Source organism: Gorilla gorilla, chromosome 11 (assembly GCF_029281585.2).
Source record: "Gorilla gorilla gorilla isolate KB3781 chromosome 11, NHGRI_mGorGor1-v2.1_pri, whole genome shotgun sequence".
Classification (NCBI taxonomy): Eukaryota; Metazoa; Chordata; class Mammalia; order Primates; family Hominidae; genus Gorilla; species Gorilla gorilla.
In genome coordinates this window covers 51,825,345-51,846,406 of record NC_073235.2, presented here as the reverse complement: position 1 = coordinate 51,846,406, position 21,062 = coordinate 51,825,345, and the positions used below count along the sequence as shown (strand labels likewise).

The 21,062-nt window shown below is 40.7% G+C and overlaps 1 protein-coding gene across 1 annotated transcript in view; it reads right to left on the bottom strand.

Annotated features, from left to right (window-relative positions):
• LYPD6 (LY6/PLAUR domain containing 6) overlaps positions 1 to 15,657 on the bottom strand; it is a 140,720-nt gene extending 125,063 nt beyond the window's left edge. The window contains exon 1 of the mRNA XM_004032637.5: positions 15,420 to 15,657. The gene's annotated coding sequence lies outside the window, so the exon portion shown is untranslated. The remainder of the gene's footprint in view (positions 1 to 15,419) is intronic.
• Positions 15,658 to 21,062: the final 5,405 nt, after the last annotated feature.

Genomic DNA, 21,062 nt, shown 5'->3' with positions numbered 1-21,062 from the left:
GTGAGTTACGAAAAAAATATTTTTAACTGTTTTTAAAAAATAGTATTAGATGCCAGGCACTGGCTACATTACTGGAATAAAAGTGGTGACAATTATAATAAGCACTTATCATTAACAATGTATTCATTTATTCAAGAAACACTGATCAAGTAGGGAGAGTCTGCTCATCAAATATCTACTTGACATCTATTCTCTGCCAGGGCTTGAGACTAGTAAACTAAGGCATCATTTATATGTTTAGGAGAATAGTAAAGGTGGCCTCTAAAAATGGAAGAGTTTAATTCAAAAACTGGAGCACGGTGCAGTTTGGAAGCCTCACTAAGGCAACTCAAGGAGGCTACAGACCTATGAGACCTCAGAGCAAAGCTAATATTATTAATATATCTTTTATATATTTGAGAAAAATACAGTTATCAGTTGTCTGCCAAATTTCAAAATGCAATTTGGAGTTTTAAAATATACATAATCAAATGTACACAACAAATTCCAATTTTTTAAACAAGACAAGGAAAACCAAATAGAAATATTAATGTTTCATCAGAGGTAAGCTTGAAATCAAATAACAGAAAATTTGCCAAATATTCTTAAAAATTTAAATTAAGGCCGGGTGCGTTGGCTCCCACCTGTAATCCCAGCACTTTGGGAGGCCGAGGTGGGTGGATCACAATGTCAGGAGATCGAAACTGTCCTGGCTAACATGGTGAAACCCTGTCTCTACTAAAAAATACAAAAAAAAAAAAAAATAGCCAGGCGTGGTGGCAGGTGCCTGTAGTCCCAGCTACTCGGGAGGCTGAGGCCAGGGAATGGCATGAACCCAGGAGGCAGAGCTTGCAGTGACCCGAGATCGCGCCACTGCACTCCAGCCTGGGCAACAAAGCGAGACTCCGTCTCAAAAAAAAAAAAAAAAAATTTAAATTAAGGGTGGACCATAGACAATCAAACCAAACACATAGCCTACAGTAAGATGTCTGCTATAGATTACCTGTAGGTTACCTGTAGATATTCAGATCATTTTACTTTCAGAGAATTCACGACATGCAAAAATAAGTATATGAAAAATAGTCAGTGTGAATCCTTACTCTTTATTCATTCTTTTTTCAGAGATGGGGTCGGGGGGTGTCTGAGAATCCTTACTCTCTTTTTATTTTTTTTAAAGATGGAGTCTCACTGTGTTGCTCAGGCTAGAATGCAATGACTATTTACAGGTGCAGTCACAGCACACCGCAGCCCCAAACTCCTGGACTCAATCCATACTCCTGCCTCAGCCTGCCAAGTAGGTGGACTATAGGCACGAGACACTATGTCTGCCTCTTTCTCTTTCTGACTCAATAGATTACAGATGACCACCTTGTATTCCCTCACTTTAAAAAACATCTGGAAGAGGAGCTATTTTTGTAGGAGGAGGTCTAATTCAGACACAGCCATCCTACATCCTGGATGTCTATACCTTCCTCCACTCCTGCACCCACTCCCACAAAGCACTTCAGCTTTTACCTGCTCCTCATCAAGTCAAGGGTGAATCTGGTGCAGAAGCCAAATAAAAAATCCAAGACTGGTGTTGGTAAGGCAAGGGGTGATAAACATCTTTTGTAATTCTAAAGATGAAGGGAAGAATAGCGCGCATTTTCTATATATTCAGTATTCATCTTTCCATCTTTATGTTACAGCTCTATGATTAATTGCCCTGCTTTGCTTAGAAATGCCTCTGTCGGAATAAAATCTGGGTCTTTTGTAAATTATTCTTTTCTGAAATATTATCCCCTCTATTAGTATAAATGTTTCATATTTTTATTAGGATATTGGGCAGGGTGTACAGCACTTGGGGAATTTATTATTTGCTTTTTGACTGCCTTTGACTTAATGTAGTCTAAAATATAAAAATAAAAGGGAAAAGTGCATAGCTTGCAGATTTGCACTATCTCAACATGCACTTCTCTTAAAGTAGATGCAGAGAATTTCTAACAGAGTACATTGTTGATCAAATGGTTTAGACACAACACAAAAACAGTTCTAGATAAGAGGCAAGGGGGCTGGCTAGGAAAGAAATAGGAGGAGAGACAAACTAATTGTACATTCACAGAATTTAAAACATAGAAGGATGTCAGACACCAGATAGTCCAATATTTTGTGTTCAGAAAACACTGACCCTCAAGATGAACCCTCAAAATGAGTATCACTGTCAAATAGGTCTGGGAATCACTGAATATTATATATTACACCTTCTTTCACATATATAGAGTGAACATTCAGTTACTAAATGTTCTAAAAGTCCTGCAACTCAAAAAACAAAAACATTTTTAATCCACTGTTTTTTCTTCCTGTAATATCCCACAGAACCAGTGTTTTTCCTTACAGGTCCTCCTTTGGAAGTGCTGATCTTATGCAATCATTTTGAGGAAACTGAAGTTCAAAGAAGTTACCTGGCTTGGCCTAAAACCTACCACTAATTGGTGGTTGATAATTCAGCAAACAGCATGATGAGAGTTTAGATGAAAGTGGGAAACAAGCAAAGATCTCAACATCTTTCCTTTCCACCCACATCTTACAAGGAAAAAGTTACCTCCTCTATTTCCCCATCTCAGTCCCCTTGCTTGGACTCATATTCCCCCAGCTTTCACTTGCCTACTGGAAGAGGATGTTACCCAGCTTAGATTCATTCATTAACGAGCATGATTTTCCCTTCAGGGAAGGCTTTTAACAGTGATCTTCTAAGGCTGAATCAATGACTTGCCAAAGGAGTGGCTTTGAAGCTGGGAGTGGCAGAAATTTGGAAGATAATTTAAGGCAGATGGATGTTTGTCGTTCTCCTCAAATTTGTTCATTTTAGGGATTTCTCTGATAGGACAGGAATCAGATAGGATCGAAAAGTTTTTTTTTAATCTATTATAAAGTAGATGATACTTTCTTTATTAAAAGTCCTTTAGCTCCTTCTTCTCTGCCCACTCTTCCTTTCCATTTTCCATGTTCGATCTTATTCAGTACACTGCTTCTCCCGAAGAGATCTGAAACCCACGTGCAATGCCAGAACTGCCCAGAAGCTATAGGAAACGAGTTTGCTTGCTTCTCTACAAGACGTCTTGTAGACGCTATGGCACTGGACCTTTCTTGAATTTGCATGTCCTAGCTGAAAACTGTCTCCTCTAGCACAGATCTCTCCTAGATAGTTCCCAACTGAGAAGAAAGTACCATTATAGACAGTACATGTCTTTAAAATGCTATTCTATCTATGAAATGCAGTGCCCTTCATTTAGAAAGTTGCGCCACCAAATAGCTTTGGCGAGAAAAGTTTTTTTGTACCATGTTGATTTTTGCTTGCCTGGTTCACCTTACCAAAGAATAACAACATTGGCAACTGGAGGAGTTGAACCCTGAGTCATTTATCAGGACTGTGGGGAGCTGATGCTGATCTGGCCACCTCTCACCTGGTGCTCCTTAAAACAACATTTTAAGCCAGTTGGCTGTGATTCTAATCTATGGGAATGAACAGAAAGAACATTCGCCATTAGAGATTAAACAGATCTGGCCTTGTCTATTTCTTTGTTTAAAAAATACCAGCCCTAACTATGCACATTATTCCCTCCCACAAATAGGAGGCCATATGGGAGACTACTGATGAAAGAGTTTTTCAGTAGCATAGAAGAACAGTGTACATCTTTATAGATAGTAAATTTGCTATATTGGCCTCTGGTTTACTCTAGGAAGATAAGGATCAAATACATTCAACATATGCTGTATCCATAACTAGGTAGCCACCATGTGACACAGAGAAAAAGAATATCATTAAAATAATAAAGAAATTACACACGAATAATTAAATCTGTGTGATAAAATGGGGAATGATTATTTTCTTCCTTAAACTTTGGTATATTTTAAAAATAGAAATTACCCACTGATATGGTTTGGGTGTTGTATCCCATCCAAATCTCATGTTGAAATGTGATCCCAAGTGTTGAAGGTGGGGCCTAGTATTTGGGTCATGGGGGCATATCCTTCACTAATAGTTTTGTGCCTTCCCCAGGGTAAGGGTAAAAATATCATACCTAACTTTCCAAAGTCCTAGGTCATGGGCAACTCAGGGCTTAGAGTCTGTTTTGTGAATACTCTCAATACCTAAAAGGTATTCATTATAAGGACACAGCGGCAGAGTAGAGTCTCTAAGAAGAATGTGTATAGCTTGTGGTATTCATTTGTTCTTCCTGGACATCCAGGGACCAAAATTAGGTAACAGTTCGTCATATAATGCAAAACCCATCCTTTCCATCTAAACCAATCTGCTATGGTTTCCCTGTGATCCCTCCAAAATTCAGGTGTGGTCATGTGATAGTATTAAGAGATGGAACTTTCAAGAGGTGATTATGCATGAAGGCTCCTCCCTCGCAAATGGGATTAGGGCCCTATAGAAGAGACTTCTTCACATGGCCTTAACTCACTTGCTCTTCTGTCTTCCCCTGTGTGAGGACCCAGCAACAAAGTGCCATCTTAGAAGCAGAGAGACTGTGCCCTCACCAGCCGGTGCCTTGATCTTGGACTTCTCAGCCTCAGATGTGTGAGAAATAAATTATTGTTTGATATAAATTTCCCAGTCTCAGGTATTTTGTTATAGTAGCACAACGAGTCTAAGATGCAATCCTTTGTGATTCCCCCCAGATCTTTACAGCTTTTCTCTATGAAAGGCATTATTCTATTAAGCATATTGACTGAGGGCTTACTCTATGCAAAACATGTTCATGCTGGCATCCATGAGAAATAAGACTAAAAATACAGGTAACAAGAGAATGTAGAGAATGTAACAAAGAATATGTTACTATAAAATACAGGTATATGTAAAAGAGCAAAATTTACACTGATGAGGGAATCAGGAGAAAAGGCGTCTTTGGGGAGACTGCATTGAACTAGGCTTTGAAGGATGAGAAGCATTGTAAATTGTGGAATAATGGATGGAAGGACACCCCTGACCAAGGACACACCTGACTGAGAACAAGGCACAACTGCTGCAAACTTTTTGTGAATTCACTCGGGTAGTTCTTTTAATTCAGATCGGGAATCTGAATTAAAAGAACTCAACAAAAGAAAATTCTCCTATGAAGTTATACATAAAAGAAAAACCATGTACTTCTAATACCATTCCTTTGATCTTCCATGAAAAGCCACTATATAAACGCAGGATATTACTTCTATTAAAGTCAGTATTTTTAAGTGGCAATATTTTTAGAACACTTGAAAGTGATTTTTTTTCTCCAAGATTGAAAATTTTCTAAGAAATTAAATGTATTCCACATGGCGAGTCAAAGAACAGTGAAGATTTACATAGCAAGAAAATATATTCTGGGGGGATGTGCTACACCTTTTAAATTATTTATTAGAGGTCTCATGTTCTTAGAAGACAAGAATTCTTGAATGTTTATTTATTTTAGTCTATATACCAATATTATGCCACACTTTCAGTTAATCAAAGCAATTTTATTAGATCAGCATTAATGGGTAATTTTAAATGTCAAAAACTATATGTTGGTTCCTACTCATCTGGGAATTTAGTGAAGCCTTTTGATTTGTACAGTTGAAGCAAATGATGCCCAGTGGGTGACCTACTGGCTAAAGGTCAGCCAGCTAGTTAATGGTGTAGCCGGTAAAACTGGAGGAAACTAAACAACTTGCCCAAGGTCACACAGGTAGCAACTGGTGGAGGCAGAATTACACCACAGGAGAGCCCAGACCTCCAACCTTCCCTCTACATTGCCTCTCTGCCCATGGAAAATTCACATAATCTCTCACAAGCAGGTAGAGTCCTGCGGATGAAAAACCATGCAAGTAAAAGTAGAGGGTAATAACTGCTGTTATTATAAGTGCAAGTAAATGATTATATTATCTAAAGTTCTGTAACAGCATAAAAGAACTAGTATTTCTAGATATCTTGATAGAAATTTAAGTAATATGTACATCTGGGCTAATATGTTATACTACAAGGCACTAAAAATTGTGCTTAAAATAATCTTTATTTCTCCTGCTTTTTTAGGTCATAAAAATATTAAATATTTTTTGAAAATGTTTACCCAAAATCCTACTACAAAAACACACTAACTGCATTGTTATTTAATCACCTGGAATGCTTAAATATACTTTTTTGGTAGTTCAAGTAGCAATAATGATTTCCAAAAGAAAAGGCAGAAATAGTAGGACAATCCTGGGTTTACGAATTCCTTTATCTATGGCTGAGAACAAGTCATAACTGCTGCAAAAGTTGTTGTGAATTCATTCGGTTAGGTGATCAGGAATCTGAATTAAAAGAATTCAATAAAAATTCTAGCAAAAGATGAAGATTTTACACCCAATACTTTCGTTTTGCCTAACAATCCATTATGTGGTAATTACTCACACATACACCTAAACACTTTTGAACCTATTTTTAATTTTACTTTGCATCCTCTTGTCCAGAGAATAAGGATGAGCAGGTGGGAATGCAGGACAGGAGGTAGGGGTATTACATAGTCTGACCTCATTGCTTTCTGTCTAAAATCCCTTGTTTTCAGATATCAACAGATGTATTCTAGTTCTAGTTTTTAATTTTTGTGAAAAATAATGCAAATTCACTCTACTTGTAACTGCATGAGAATTTGACTTCGGGTATCTGTCTAGCTGTTTTATTGTAGCAACCTGATAAGAGTAAAAACGTCATAGTAACAAGTTACAGCTATGACTGTAATTGGTAGGCTGGTTGAAAACTAAAATTACCTGATAGGACACCATGCTTGGGGCTTCCCTGAGGGCCATGATTCTGGAAACTGGGCACATCCCTATGAGACCTTGGAAGCTTTGTCTATGGAGTTACAAGAGATATCAACTCCTAGGGGAATGAGGCTTCTAAGCCACGATGGCTCCAGAACCTGTCCAATATAGATCTCATCTCTTCACACCTGAGCCGTGGACCATTTCAAGAACTCCCTCAAAGAGAAGCACCTGATGGCAAGCAGGAGTTCCTGCCCTATGGCCTTCTGGTTATACGTAGTCTTTGGGTTGGTCTATGTTAGTCTTGGAGTCAGATTAGTTAAAGAAGACTCTCTAGCAGGCAGTGGCCCTCATAATGTATACACTAGGCTCCTATCCCTTGAGCCTTTATCTTCCAAGCCAGAGTTCTATTTACATTCTGTCGTCAGAAAATAGCTACTTCCCCTAAGTCCTCACTCAAAGTCCTGGGCACTGGCTTGACCATGTTATTGCTCTTATCCAATTCCTCCCTATCTGTCTTTCTTGAAAATGACAATAAGGGTTGCATGTTGTAACATATATACCAGATTTTATGTAAAAACAACATAAAATTTTCTGTTCTTCTGCCAAGACTCCTTCTGACAATACCAGGGATATTACTGAATAATCTGACTACAGTGCCTTATTAAGCTAATATTGGAGAACAATCTACAGTGACTCCTAGATCCCTTCTGGGGATCAGGTGTTAATATTTGTCTTAGTCCATCAGGCTGCTATAATAAAATGCCTTAGCCGGGGTAATTTATAAATAACAGAATTTCATTGCTCACAGTCCTGAAGGCTGAGAAGTCCAAGATGACAATACCAGCAGATCTGGTGTCTGGTGAGGGCTCATTCTCTGCCTCATGGATGGCACCTTGTTGCTGTGTCCTCACATGGCAGAAGAAACAAGGGAGCTCCTTTCAACCTCTTTTATAAAGGCACTAATCCCACTCATGAGGGCTCTGCCCAAAAGGCCCCACCTTTTGATACTATTACATTGGGGATTATGTTCCAACACATAATTTTGGAGGTATGCCACTATTCAGACCACAGTAATATTAAATTGTTAATATTTAATAGTTTGTGGTATAAACCACTCTTTAAAAGATTCTAGCTTATCAAGAAGGGTCAGTCAAAAAATAAAAGATGCTGACATGGTTGCAGAGAAAAGGGAACTCTTATACGCTGCTGGTGGAATTGTAAATTAGATCAGCTACTGTGGAAAGCAGTTTGGCAATTTCTCAAAGAACTTAAAACAGAATTACCACTTGACCCAGCAATCCCATTATTGGGTATATACCCAAAGGAATACAAATTGTTCTACATAAAAACACATGAATGTGTATGTTCGTTGCAACACTATCCATAATAGCAAATACATGGAATCAAGCTAAATGCTCATCAACAGTAAACTGGATTAAAAAAATGTGGTACATATACACCACGGAATACTATGCAGCCATAAAAATGAGATCACGTACTTTGCAGCAACATGGATGAAGCTGGAGGCCATTATCCTAAGTGAACTAATCCAAGAACAGAAAACCTAATACCACATGCTCTTATAAGTGAGAGCTAAACATTGAGAACACATGGACACAAAGAAGAGAACAACAAACACTGGGGTCTACTTGAGGGTAAAGGGTGGGAAGAGAGTGAGGAATGAAAAATTACCTATTGAGAACTATGCTTATTTCCTGGGTGAGGAAATAATCTGTACACCAAATCCCTGTGACATGCAATTTACCTATCTAACAAACCTGTGTATGTACCCCTGAACCTAAAATATAAGTTTTTTTTTAAAGGGGGCCAGAGCTAACTGGGATTATATACACTGGTGTCCACAGTGGGAGAAAAAGATGATGAACCCAAGCCAAAGGCTGAAAGAGAGACAAAATCCAGAGCCAAGGAAAGAAACAAAACACCAGCCCCAAAGCACAAAACAAACTGAAATGAGAGATGGATGCAAGTGGCAGGAGCTGGACCAAAACTTGAGAATAAGCCAGAGGATCCCAGATGACCAGCACAAACCACTTTTGTGGCCCAGGGGTCATATAATACGAAGACTGCCAGGATAACTTACAGAGAAACAAACTAAAACGTGAGTGAATCATATGACCTCAGAGGATACAATGGGCCCTAGAAACTCTTATTTCAAATTTCTACATGCTTATCAGAGTTTTTAATCCTATCATTCAATTCAAAACATTCCAACGTATTTACTGGGAGAGTCTTCTGTGCTAGACACCAAGGCAAGCACTACACAGTCAGAAAGGAAAGAAACAGATTCGGTGCCTGTCCTCATAGTGCTTACAGTCTAGAAAGAAATCAGCAATGCTTCTATAACTTTGTTCTTCAAATACTGAGTCATGGCAAAAACGAAATCTTTTTACATTTCCTAGTTCTATTTTAAAAAGCACATCAACCACATTTTTTCCTAACACCAAACACACACACACACACACACACACACACACACACACACACACGTTATTTCAACATGCTGCCCTTTTTACATGGGGAATTCAGAGGGGAGAAAAAGGCAAAATTTTCAACTACAGATTTTCAGAAGACATAGAAATAATAATCAAATGAGCTTTCTTTCTATTAACACTACATGAAACCTGAGGTTATAATACTAAATCTTATTTTCATAATGTTTTGTCTTATAAGAATATGTGTTTAATGTAGAAAATTTGGAGAACACAGGTAAAAGAAGATAATAAAAATCACTTCCAATTCCATATTACTTAGAGAGAGTCACTGTTAATATTTTGACGTATTTCTTTCCACACATATGAACAAATAGAGAGGGTTTATTTATATAAACTTATTCAGCCATATATATTTTTAAAATAGCATCACATTAATACAGAGTTTCATATCCTACACTTTTTCTAACATTGACTTTAACTTGGTAGACACATGTGTTTTAGAGAGCTGAGAGACTACTAGCCAGCTATGCTGTCTGCTGATGGGAACAGAATTTAAAACTATCTCCTATAAATGTTCTTGGGATTGCTTTTTCCAAGTACACTTATCTTCAATCTTCCATTTTGACTTTAATCTTCTATTATTTTTCTTCCTATTTAGATGATCTTTTAAGTTATTTCTATAGTTCAACTTTAGCAGCTTGGTTTTTACTTACCATAAGAACTGCATATCACCCATAAGCATGTACAAAAGTGTTAAATTAGACCATCCTCAAACTACTTCCTGGAAGAGGCTATTTGTCCACTCAGAGATATACCTATTGATCTCCATTTTTTGTTTTTTGTTTCCTTAGCCAATTTCCCATTCATAAGAAAAGGTCATGAATGAGGAGGGAACTGGAATCGGAAACCTGGTTAGGCTTTCTGAAACATTAAAATATATTTCCTGCAACACTTGGCAACAAACATGTAGTCATGTATCACTAACAATGGAGATATGTTCTGAGAGAGCCATCATTAGGTGATTTTGTCACTGTGTGAACATCACAGAGTATATTTACACAAGCCTAGATGCATAGCCTACTACACACCTAAGTTATATGGTATAGCCTTTTGTTCCTAGGCTACAAACCTGTGCAGTATGTTACTGCCCTAAATACTACAGGCAACTGTAACACAACAGTAAGTATGTGTGTATCTAAACATAGACAAGGTACCATAAAAATACGGTATAAAAGAAAAAAGATACACCTATATAGGGCACTTACCATGAATGGAGCTTGCAGGACTGTAAGTTGCTCTGGGTGAGTGAGTGAGTGGCAAGTGAGTGAGTGGGAAGTGGAAGTGAAGGCTGAGGACGTTACTGTAGACTACTATAGGTTTTATAAATACTACACTTAGGCTACCCTAAATTTATTTTAACATTTTTTCTTTCTTCAATGATAAATTAACCTTAGTTTACTGTAATTTTTTTATTTTACAAACTTTTATTTGTTTTAACTTTTTGATTCCTTTGTAATAACACTTAGCTTAAAACACAAACACATGGTACACACATATTTCCTTCAAATCTTTATTCTGTAAGCTTTTTTTCTATTAAACGAAAACATGTTTTAAACTTTTTTGTTAAAAACTAAGACATAAACACACACATTAGCCTGGCCTATACAGGATTAGGATCATCAATATCACTGTCTTCCACCACCACATCTTGTCCCACTGGAAGGTCTTCAGGGGCAATAACACGCATGGAGCTGACATCTCCTATGATAACAATGCTTTCTTCTGGAATACCTCCTGAAGGACCTGCCTGAGGCTGTTTACAGTTCACTTTTTAAAAAAAAAATAAGTAGGAGTTCTCTCTAAGATAATGATAAATTGCATTAACAGTAAATACATAAATCAGTAACATAGGTGTTTAATATCATTCTCAAGTAGTATGTACTGTACATAATTGTACGTGCTATACTCTTCTAAGACTGGTAACACAGTAAGTGTGTTTACACAAGCATTACCACAAGTGAGTAATGTGTTGTGCCACAACATCACCACGGCTAAGATGTCACTAGGTGATAGGAATTTTTCAGCTCCACTATACTCGTATGGGACCACCATCATATAAGCAGTGCATTCTTGACCCAAACATTGTTATGAGGTGCATGACCGTATTTTCCTTCTTTAACTCTAATACGTCAATCTCCCTTCTTCAGAAAAAAAAAATCATTACTTGCTGTAATCTGTGTTTACTTTGAATATCCATCTCCCAATCATCCACAGGGACACGGGTCTGGTTTCCTGGCCCCCAGTCCTTCTGGAAACCCTTCCCCTGACTGGAGCCCCCAAGGACACCAGTCAATCCCCCAGCAATGCCCCAGATTGCTGTCACATACACACCAGGCTTCTTCAATATACTTAGGTGAAGGCCATCTAGTCTTGGTGATTTATCTGTAATTAGTCTGCTGATTAGGTCTGGAATATCCTCAGCACTTGCCACTTCTTGATCTACTACCTCCAATGTGTGTATTGCTTGAGAAAGCCTGGGTGTAGGAATATTACTCAGCAAAAACAGAAACAAAGAATTCATTAACACTCTGTTTTATCTCTTTTTATCTCCCAGTACATGTTTGGTATGATGAAAGATGAGTAGTTCCACAATCCTTATTTCACAGTATTTAAGGGACTTTCATTATTGTTTTGGAAATCCATTGCAAGAATTTTTTTTTAACAAATTCACTTTTGGTTACCCCATTTCTAGTATGCCTGGGATCTGTTGCCCTTCATAAGGTCAATTTAATAAACTGACCCTTCAAATTTTCCTTTTTCATTACATGTATCCAGGTAAGCTTTCTTTTTCTTCTCTTTCCCTGTGTTTTCACTACGAGTTTAGTGTTTTACAGAGCTTGGGTACAAGACTTGTTTTTCTTATCACTTTTGGGTTTCTATAAGGTAATTCATATGCTTCCCACTTTCTTATGGGTAAATTAAGTATTTCTTTTCATTTCTTCCCTAACATATCAGCATTGAATTCCCTTTTAGAGACTGATTATACTCTTGATGTCCTTCTTTGGAGTCCCCTCTTCCATTAGAAGACTTAATTGAATTGAAACACATATCATTCATCATTACATGCTGCAATCTGTGTTACATCTGGTAGGCACTCTGAACAGTTCCTGAAAGAATGTATGATACCAACAGCTAACAATAACGGGGCATTTGGTAGGTGTAAGGTCCCATCCCAAGCATTTTAAATGCATTGTGTCATTAGATTTCAGGCACCAGACAGTAAACTTCATTGGCAAGGAGTTTGCACATGTATCCCTAGCATCTAGAGCAGAGCTGGTACCTAACAGGCAATCATTAAATATTTGCTGCATGAATAAATTTTAAAAACTGCATGAGGTAGGTGCATTATTCATGCTTTACACATAAGAAAACTAAAGCACAGAGAAGTTCTATCATTTTTTGAAGTCCCACAGTTAGTATATGTGAAGACAAGACTTGAATCCAAAGCCCACATACTTAACCAAGACTTATTACTAGTAAGCTCAACACTTAACCACGTTATTGCAAATGAAATTAATCTCATTAATAGTATGCAATGACACAAGTAAATATTGTAAGCAATCATTTTCCAAGAAAAGATTTGCAAATGATGAGCCCTTAAAAAATAATCAGATAGGCAGATATCTGTATGCTTCTTATTGCTAGCTTTGCAAGTAAAAATATGATTTCTCTCTAACCAATGTCTTCTGCTACATTTGTACACTAGTCAATGAGGATTTCAGGACTTTTGATAAGTGGGTGCTTTTTGTGTTTCCAGAGTAGTTCTGATTTTATTTAAGTCATCTATTTTGTCAATTCTTTTTAAAATAAGAAGAGCACTAACGAGATATTCATTTATTATTTCTATTGTTAATCGTCTACAGAGCTTATACGGAGTGTGTTTATAAAATAGGAGACTTACATATTTCTCACACATCTCTCCTACTGTTGCTTGTTTTTCTGAAACATTACAATTAGGACATCATCCTTTAGGGTTTTGATTATATGTACCTTTAACAACTCATTAGCAAAAATAACGTATCTCTTTGAAAAGGGTAGCTCTTTAAAACTATTCCTAGTTTTCACTTTAAATCTTTATCAGCCCTCACCTTAGTGGAAGCTAAATGATATTTAGCAGACAGCAAAGCCTTTTGGGGATGATTCACAACGGTCCCTCAAGCTATGGGTTAAACAGTAAAAAGAGGTGCAGAAATCAGAAGTAGGTAAACAACAAAGAAGTAGGTAAACACCAAAAAGGAAGGAAGGAAGGGAACGGGTGAGGGAGGAAAGAATTTGAAAAACACTTGACTGAACTCTGCTATTGTTCTTGGAAAAGTCAATCTTTGAAATCCTCAGTTGTTTCATCTGTGAAATGGGGATGATAAAGATATGATTTCCTCAGACACTTTAATAGTAGATTTCAATATGCCATATAAACTATCCAGTATGATACAACACATGGTATGGTTTTTTACTTGATATTATTTGCCTAGAATCAGCCCCCTTTATACATTATGTACTATAAACATTCACCTTACAAAGATTGTCAACAGCTTCAGAGTGTAGCTTCATCAATTGTCTGTCTTAATTGGTCTGGAAGCATTTCCATTATTTCTAACTCAAGGAACCATTTCACAATTTTTAACAAGCTTTGTGTGCCTACAAGCTCAGAAAGCTTACTGTGTGCTCTCAGGACTAGAGTTCTATAAACCTCTATTTAAACAAGGAAGCCTCTTTTAAGTCTTGTTTCAGTCTGGTGCCTTTGGTCGAGGTGGAAACTAAAATTGAAAACAGATAGATGTTTTACATTTAAATGGGTTTAACATAAATGTGCATTAAGCCATTTCATGAGCGATTGCACAAATACCTTTTGCAAACTTGGTACACGTGAGCGCATATACAGTAACCATTAATGTCTTCTAGAGAAATAAGGCGCAGATCCAAAATTTTAAACAGCTAGCTCGAGTTCCTCTCACTCGAAAGAAAATGTAATAGCTTTAAGGGAACTGCTCTAATAATATCATGGCATCTGCAATGGCTGGCCAGAGCAGAGCAGAACAGTGTGTATGTCACCGCAAGTCAATTTAACAAGAAATAAGCTTCCCCCTGGAGAATCTAAACTCCCTTGCCTCCCACAAAGAAAATTGAATTTTGGAGGTCACACCTTGGGTAGGTTACCATAGAAAGAAGCTTAACATTCTTTTTGTCATATGCTCTGGGAGGTCAATGCTGTTCTTCCAACAAGTGACTACCAAAGACCCTCTTCCATTCCCCCCCACCCAATTCTCTCCCCCCATCCCATTATAACAAGTCTTTGGAGTCCTCTAGGAAACGGGATGTGATTGTGACACTTGAAAATGCCAAGGACCACACCGAAGGCAATCATGCTCAAACACCAAGTTTTGAGCCCCGCAGTGAGGAGCAGGGCAGATACTGGGGCGGGAGAGGGGACTGGAGGAGGGCAGCGGTAGAGATAGTGAGGATATGGTGGGGGTCAGAGCGAGTCAGACCGTCAGATAGTGAGCTTTAGGTTGTAACTGAACGCTTAGCCAAATGTGAATCAACGGAACTGCTGTTACCAGAGAGAAAAACAGGTCGCCAAGTCAAGCCCAGGCCAAATCCCAACTCTGTGGGTGGATGGTCCCTTCCCGGGGTTGTCGGGGTGGATGGCTGAAAGGCCTAGCGTGGTCTTGCAGCGGCGGGGAGGTACCTCCAGCACACTGCACCTCCCTTAGAGGCTCCGGGTGGCCGCAGCCGGGCCACCGCCACTGCCCTCCGCCCCGCAGCAACATGTGGGGTGCTGCCAGTCCGCCGCCCAGGAACTCCCTCCGGCTGGAGTTCCTGGTGGACGCATGCTGGGCCGTGAGAAGATGCTGAATTACTCCTGGGAAAGGTTCCTCCAGCCTTGAACTTGGCAGCTCCTGACCTTTCCATCCCACCCTCCACGCGCCAGCCCAACACACACGAGTACACACGCCCCTCTGGACCCGTCCAGGCTGCGCGCGGGGCTCTCTGCCCACTCGGGGCAAAACGCCGGAGGTCGGGACCCCAGTTCCTCTGGCCCCAGGGGGCTGCCCTAGCATCGGGTAGTTCCAGCGACTCAGCGCACTCCCTGGCTTGGCCAGGCCCCGCCTAAGCCGGGGCCGCTGGCACCAACCCCCGGTTCTTTTGTGCTCTCCCGGGAAGCCCGCCTCTACTCACCCGGGCTGCGCGCGGATTCCGGCCGCCAGCTGCAGCCCGCTGCCCCATCCCACGAACACTGCGGCGCCCCCAGAGTGTGCAATGCGGCGCCCCGCCAGCGCGCTGCCGGAGCCCGGGAGCTCAGGGAGGGAGCGAGGGAGCGCGGCGGGGAGAGGCGGGGGGCGGCTGGGGGCGCGCGCGCCACTCCCACTCGCGCCGGGCACTGGCCGCCGCCCGCAGCCGCGGCCGGCCCGGCCTCGAGGGCCGCGGGACCAATCAGCGCGCGCGGGGGGAGCGGAGCCCTCCGCGGGGCGCGCTCATTGGCCCGGCGCGCGCGACCCAACTCCGGGAGAATCGGCCTGAGCACCAAGTCTGCAAACTCCGGCCAGCGGGAGCCGACCGCCCGGCGCAGGTGGGGCACCCGGGCGCCGCGTTCCCGCCCGCAGGGTGAGCGGAACTGGAGAGATTTGGGACCTTCCCGGGAAGCCTGTTCCCAGTGAGCGTTGGAAGCGAGCAGTGTTTGCTCAGGGTGCACCGATACCTTCCTGTGCGCGACCCCCTGCGCCTCTCCCTCGCGGCCAGCCTCAGCCGGGCCAGCAGCTGCGTGCGTGGCTGCGGCCCGGCAGTGTGAAATGACCCTGGCCAAATCTCACTCCCCGCCATCCCCTGGGCCCCGCGAAATCCGCCGGACCGCAGAGCTCAAGAGCAAGTGAAGCTCCGAACCCAGGGAAGGCGGAGACCACTTGACGTTTGCAGTAAAAGACCTAAGCTGCGGGGCGGAGCATGGAGGCGGTGGGAAGAGCCAGGAAGGCAGGTCTTAGGAAGTGGGAATCCGGTTATGGGTTTGGTGCAAAAAAGTCCAGGGCATAATACTGCCACCCTCTGCCCAACCCTTCCTCCAGGTAAAGCCCCTGCAGTCCTCTTGGGACGTATTGGTTTTTCTCTTCCTTGTTGTAAATCGTGTTTGACCCCCCTGGACGGTTCGATCTAGAGCCTTCGAGTGGAAGTGGGTCATAGCCCCCCGCGGGGGGCCGGCGGGGAGCCGGGGTGACCGGGGAGACCGGGGAAGGTCCCCAGGAAGGTCTGGAAGGACTCCACGGATATGCCCGGAAACTTGGAACCAGCCTCCCCACCTCCCCCCGAACTTGGCCTGCAAGGCTACCTTCGTAAGGGCGGCCCGCCCTGTGGCTATTTGTCCATCTTTGAGACCCCTCCACCTTCTCCTTCTACCCCTGGAGCATTTTTTCAGGCCTCTCCTGAATCACCCTGCCTTCCCAATAATCTATCCATCCCAACATAAAAACATTCTTACTGTTTTTTTAATTAAACTTCCTTCCCCAGTCCCTCTATTTGGGAGGGCCTAGGATAACCTATTTTTGATCGACAGCTGCTAGACCTCAGAAAGTTTTTCTCTTAGTGTATGTGCACAGGCTTGCCCAAGCTCAGGGTTCAAGTACGCAAAAAATAATTAGCGCCCCCTCAAGGTGGAGATCGCTGCCGCGCTGTCTTCCTGCAGGGCTCAGCAGGGTGAAGGAATTGAATATGAATTAATCAACTTGAACTTGGAAATGTCTCTCCGTGTCTAGGCAGGTTACCTCTGCGGGTTAGCATCTACTAATGAGGGCATGTCCCGGGTGTCACTGCTGACACTCATTTAGTTTCCAGTTGGCAGTTCCGGTCCATGTACTTATTCACTTTATTAAAAAAAAAATCGTGCATAGTTTAGTGAAAATATTCATATTTGGGTTCAAAGTGAAGTTCAACGTATTAATGCAATTTATGAGAGCCGAGTTCCTGGTAGAGATGGAACCCTTAGGATCTCTTTTCAGAAATATATTTTCAAAGAAGGCTGGAAAGATATGCATATGAAATGTCTGCAGTGGTTATCTCTGCGTGTTGGGATAATGGATGGTTTTCTTGTTCTTTATACTTTATGGTATTTTCTAAAGAACATTAATATTAATTTAAAAATTTTTTAAAAATGACTACCAACATACAACACTCCTCAGGCATCAGAAGAGCGAAAATCTTAAATCTTCCTTCTGCTTTTCCCTTCACATCTTATCAATCGCCCAGTCCTGTGTTTCTGTCTCCTAGGGTGACTTCTAGATCCATCCCTCCCAGCATCTCTATTTCACTGCCAGACCTCATCATGCCTTACCAGCGCTTCAGCAACAGGCTTTCACTGCTCTGCTCTCCAGTCGACCACACGCTGCCCTCTCTATTTGAGAATCACTAATGTAATCATGTCACTTTCAAGCTTAAAATTCTTCAGTTCCAACCCCACTGTTAGGAAGTTCAAATGGAGCCTGGTTGGCAAGGCGTTTCCTTCCCAGTCCGTTCCCAGCCTTCCACGTTGGTCTCATCTTCTGTCCTCACAGTTCCGCAGGCAGGATGGTTCTGCTCCACATACAACTGTCTGTCCGTGGACCTTCACACACCCGTGTCTAAGATTTCATAGTGCTAGAATTCTGTGCTTCTCTTCCTTCTCAACTCTCTCCTGCCCCAACAGCAAGTTCCTGTCTTTGCTTCAAGATTCACTTCGAATACCACCTTTTTTAAAATCCAGTCTTCGAAACTGCCAGGGGCAGAATTAAGCAACGCCTTCTTTCTGTACATCAGCAGCAAGCATTTTTTTTTTTTTTTTTTTTTGACGGAGTCTCACTCTGTTGCCCAGGCTGGAGCGAAGTGACGCGATGAAGAAAACATATATTGTATTTACACTCCTGGAGTGCACGAAGAGAGAGAGACGCACTTTATTTATTTATTTATTTTAAGCCCTCTCCTTCTCACCCCTGCCCAACACGGCTGAGTGCCATCCTCTGTTTCACCCCTGCTGAGTCTGCCAGCTCACATTTACCATAGTCGGTCTCACCCTGAACCTTCCCAACCTGCCCAGCTCTCACTACAGATCTGTTTATTGATTATTTTTTGTTGTTATTGTTTCATGTTTTTGTTTTTGAGACAGTCTTGCTCTGTCGCCCAGGCTGGAGTGCAGTGGCACAATCTTGGCTCACTGCAACCTCTGCCTCCCAGGTTCCAGTGATTCTCATGTCTCAGCCTCCTGAGTTGTTGATGCCCAGCTAATTTTTTTATTTTTAGTAGAGATGGGGTTTCACCATTTTGGCCAGGCTGGTCTTGAACTCCTGACCTCAGGTAATCTGCCCATCCTGGCCTCCCAAAGTGCTAGGATTACAGGCATGAGCCACCATGCCCAGCCTTGTTTATTGATTATTTTAAAAGCAGCCCTTTCTGATTTTTTAAATTAATGTATATTTTTATTTCAATAGCTCTGGAAGTACAAGTGGTTTTTGGCATGGGTGAATTGTATAGTGGTGAAGTCAGATTGTAGTGCACCCATCACCTGAGTAGGAGAGAAAGACTTTAGATCAGATAGTCATGTGAGCAATTTCGTACTGAGATAGGCATGATGACACTACCACATGTAAAAAAAGAAACCTGGTTCATTTTGAATACATGTCAATCACAGTTCTTACCAAATTGTGTTATCCATTGATCTATTTATTGCAAGTTCTTTGTCCCATCATATGAATCTATATGCCCCCATGTAGAACACAGTGCCTGGTTTATAGTGGGTGCTCAGTAAATATTCTAAAACGAATGGGTAAATAAATGAATGGGTATTTGAAACCCCATGAGGCATTTTATTTCATGTGTCTACATGCAACTATTATCCAAGATCGAAAAGACATTAGTTCCGTGTTTTAAAAATTATTAGATCCTTGTCTCATCTTTCTTAACTCTAATTTGTTTTTTCTGCACAAATTGTCTAATGTCTTATTTAATTTCACATTTAGGAGATATAGGTAATTATTATTTACATACATGTAGATAATCTGCTGTTGCTAGGAGGAAATCTTTTTTTTAGAAATTTTACTTTTAATATATAAAAATTGAAGGTTGAAAATGCAAAGCCAAAAGCACAATACATAACAAAAAGTAAATCAATTGGACTTTCTAAAAGTTAAAACATTTTGTCTCCAAACAACACGGTTATGAGAATGAAAAGACAAGAATAGACAGGGAGAAAATAGTTGCAAATCATACACCTGACACAGGACTTGTAGTTAATACGTACAAAGAACTCTCAAAACTCAGCAATAAGAAAACAACAAAATTTTATTAAATGGACAAAAGATTTGAACAAACACTTTACCAAAGAAGATATATGGGTGACAAATATCACATGAAATGATACTCATATCATTAGTCTTTAGTGAAATGCTAATTAAAACTGCAATGATAACTTCTAGACACCTATTAGAATGGCAAAAAAAAAAAAAAAAACCTGACAACACCAAGTGTTGATGAGGCTGCAGAGCAACTGAAACTCTCATACCACACTGGTGAGGGTGCAAAATGGTATGTCCACACTAAAAATAGTTTGGCCACTTTTATAAAGTTCATTATACACCTAACCATATAGCCCAATAATCCTACTCCTACATACAGACATACATTGTTTTATTTCACTTCCCTTCATTGCATTTCAAAGATACTGCATTTTTTTTTTTACAAATTGAAGGTTTGAAGTAACCCTGCATTGAACAAATCTATCAGTGCCATTTTCCCAAAAACATGTGCTCACTTTGTGTCTCTGTGTCACATTTTAGTAATTCTCACAATATTTCAAGCTTTTTCATTATTATTATATTCATTATGGTGACCTGTGATCAGTGATCTTTGTTGTTACTATTGTTAATTGTTTTGGGGGGCCATGGACCGTGTCCAGATAAGACAGCAAACTTAATTGATAAATGTGTGTGTTCTGACTGTTACACCAACAAGCCATTCTCCATCTCTCTTTCCTCCAGCCTCCCCATTCCCTGAGGTGCAACAGTATTGAAAATAGACCATTAATAACCCTACAAGTCCCTCTAAGTGAAAGTTGTATGTTTCCCACTTTAAATCAAAAGCTAAAAATGATTAAGCTTAGTGAAGAAGGTGAAGGTGTCAAAAGCTGAAATAGGCCAAAGCTAGGCCTCTTGTACCGGTTAGCCAGAGTGTAAATGTAAAGGAAAAGTCCTTGAAAGAAATTAAAAATGCTACTCCAGTGAATACAAGAATGATAAGAAAGCAAAACAGTCTTGTTGCTGATATGGAGAAAGTTTCAGTGGTTCAGATTAAAGATAGCTAAAACGTTCCCCCGAGCAGAAGCCTAATCCAGAGCAAGACCCTAACTCTCTTCACTTCTATGAAGGCCGAGAGAGGTGAAGAAGCTGCAGGAGAAAAAAAAATTGGAAGCTAATAGAGGTTGGTTTATGAAGTTGAAGGAAAGAAGCCATGCCCCTAACATGAAAGCATAAGGTGAAACAGCAAGTGCTGATGGAGAAGCTGCGGCAAGTTATCCAGAATATCTAGCTAAGATCATTGATGAAAGTGGCTACACTAAACAACGGATTTTCAATATAGACAAAGCAGCCTTCCATGGGAAGAAGATGCCATCTAATAATTTCATAGCTAGAGAGAAGTCAATGCCTGACTTTAAAGCTTCACAAAACAGGCCGACTCTCTTGTTAGGGGCTGACGCAGCTAGTGAAGCTACCCCACTTACCATTCCAAAAATCCTAGGGCCCTTCAGAATTATACTAAATCTACTCTGTATATGCTCTTTAAATAGAACAACAAAGTCTATATGACAGC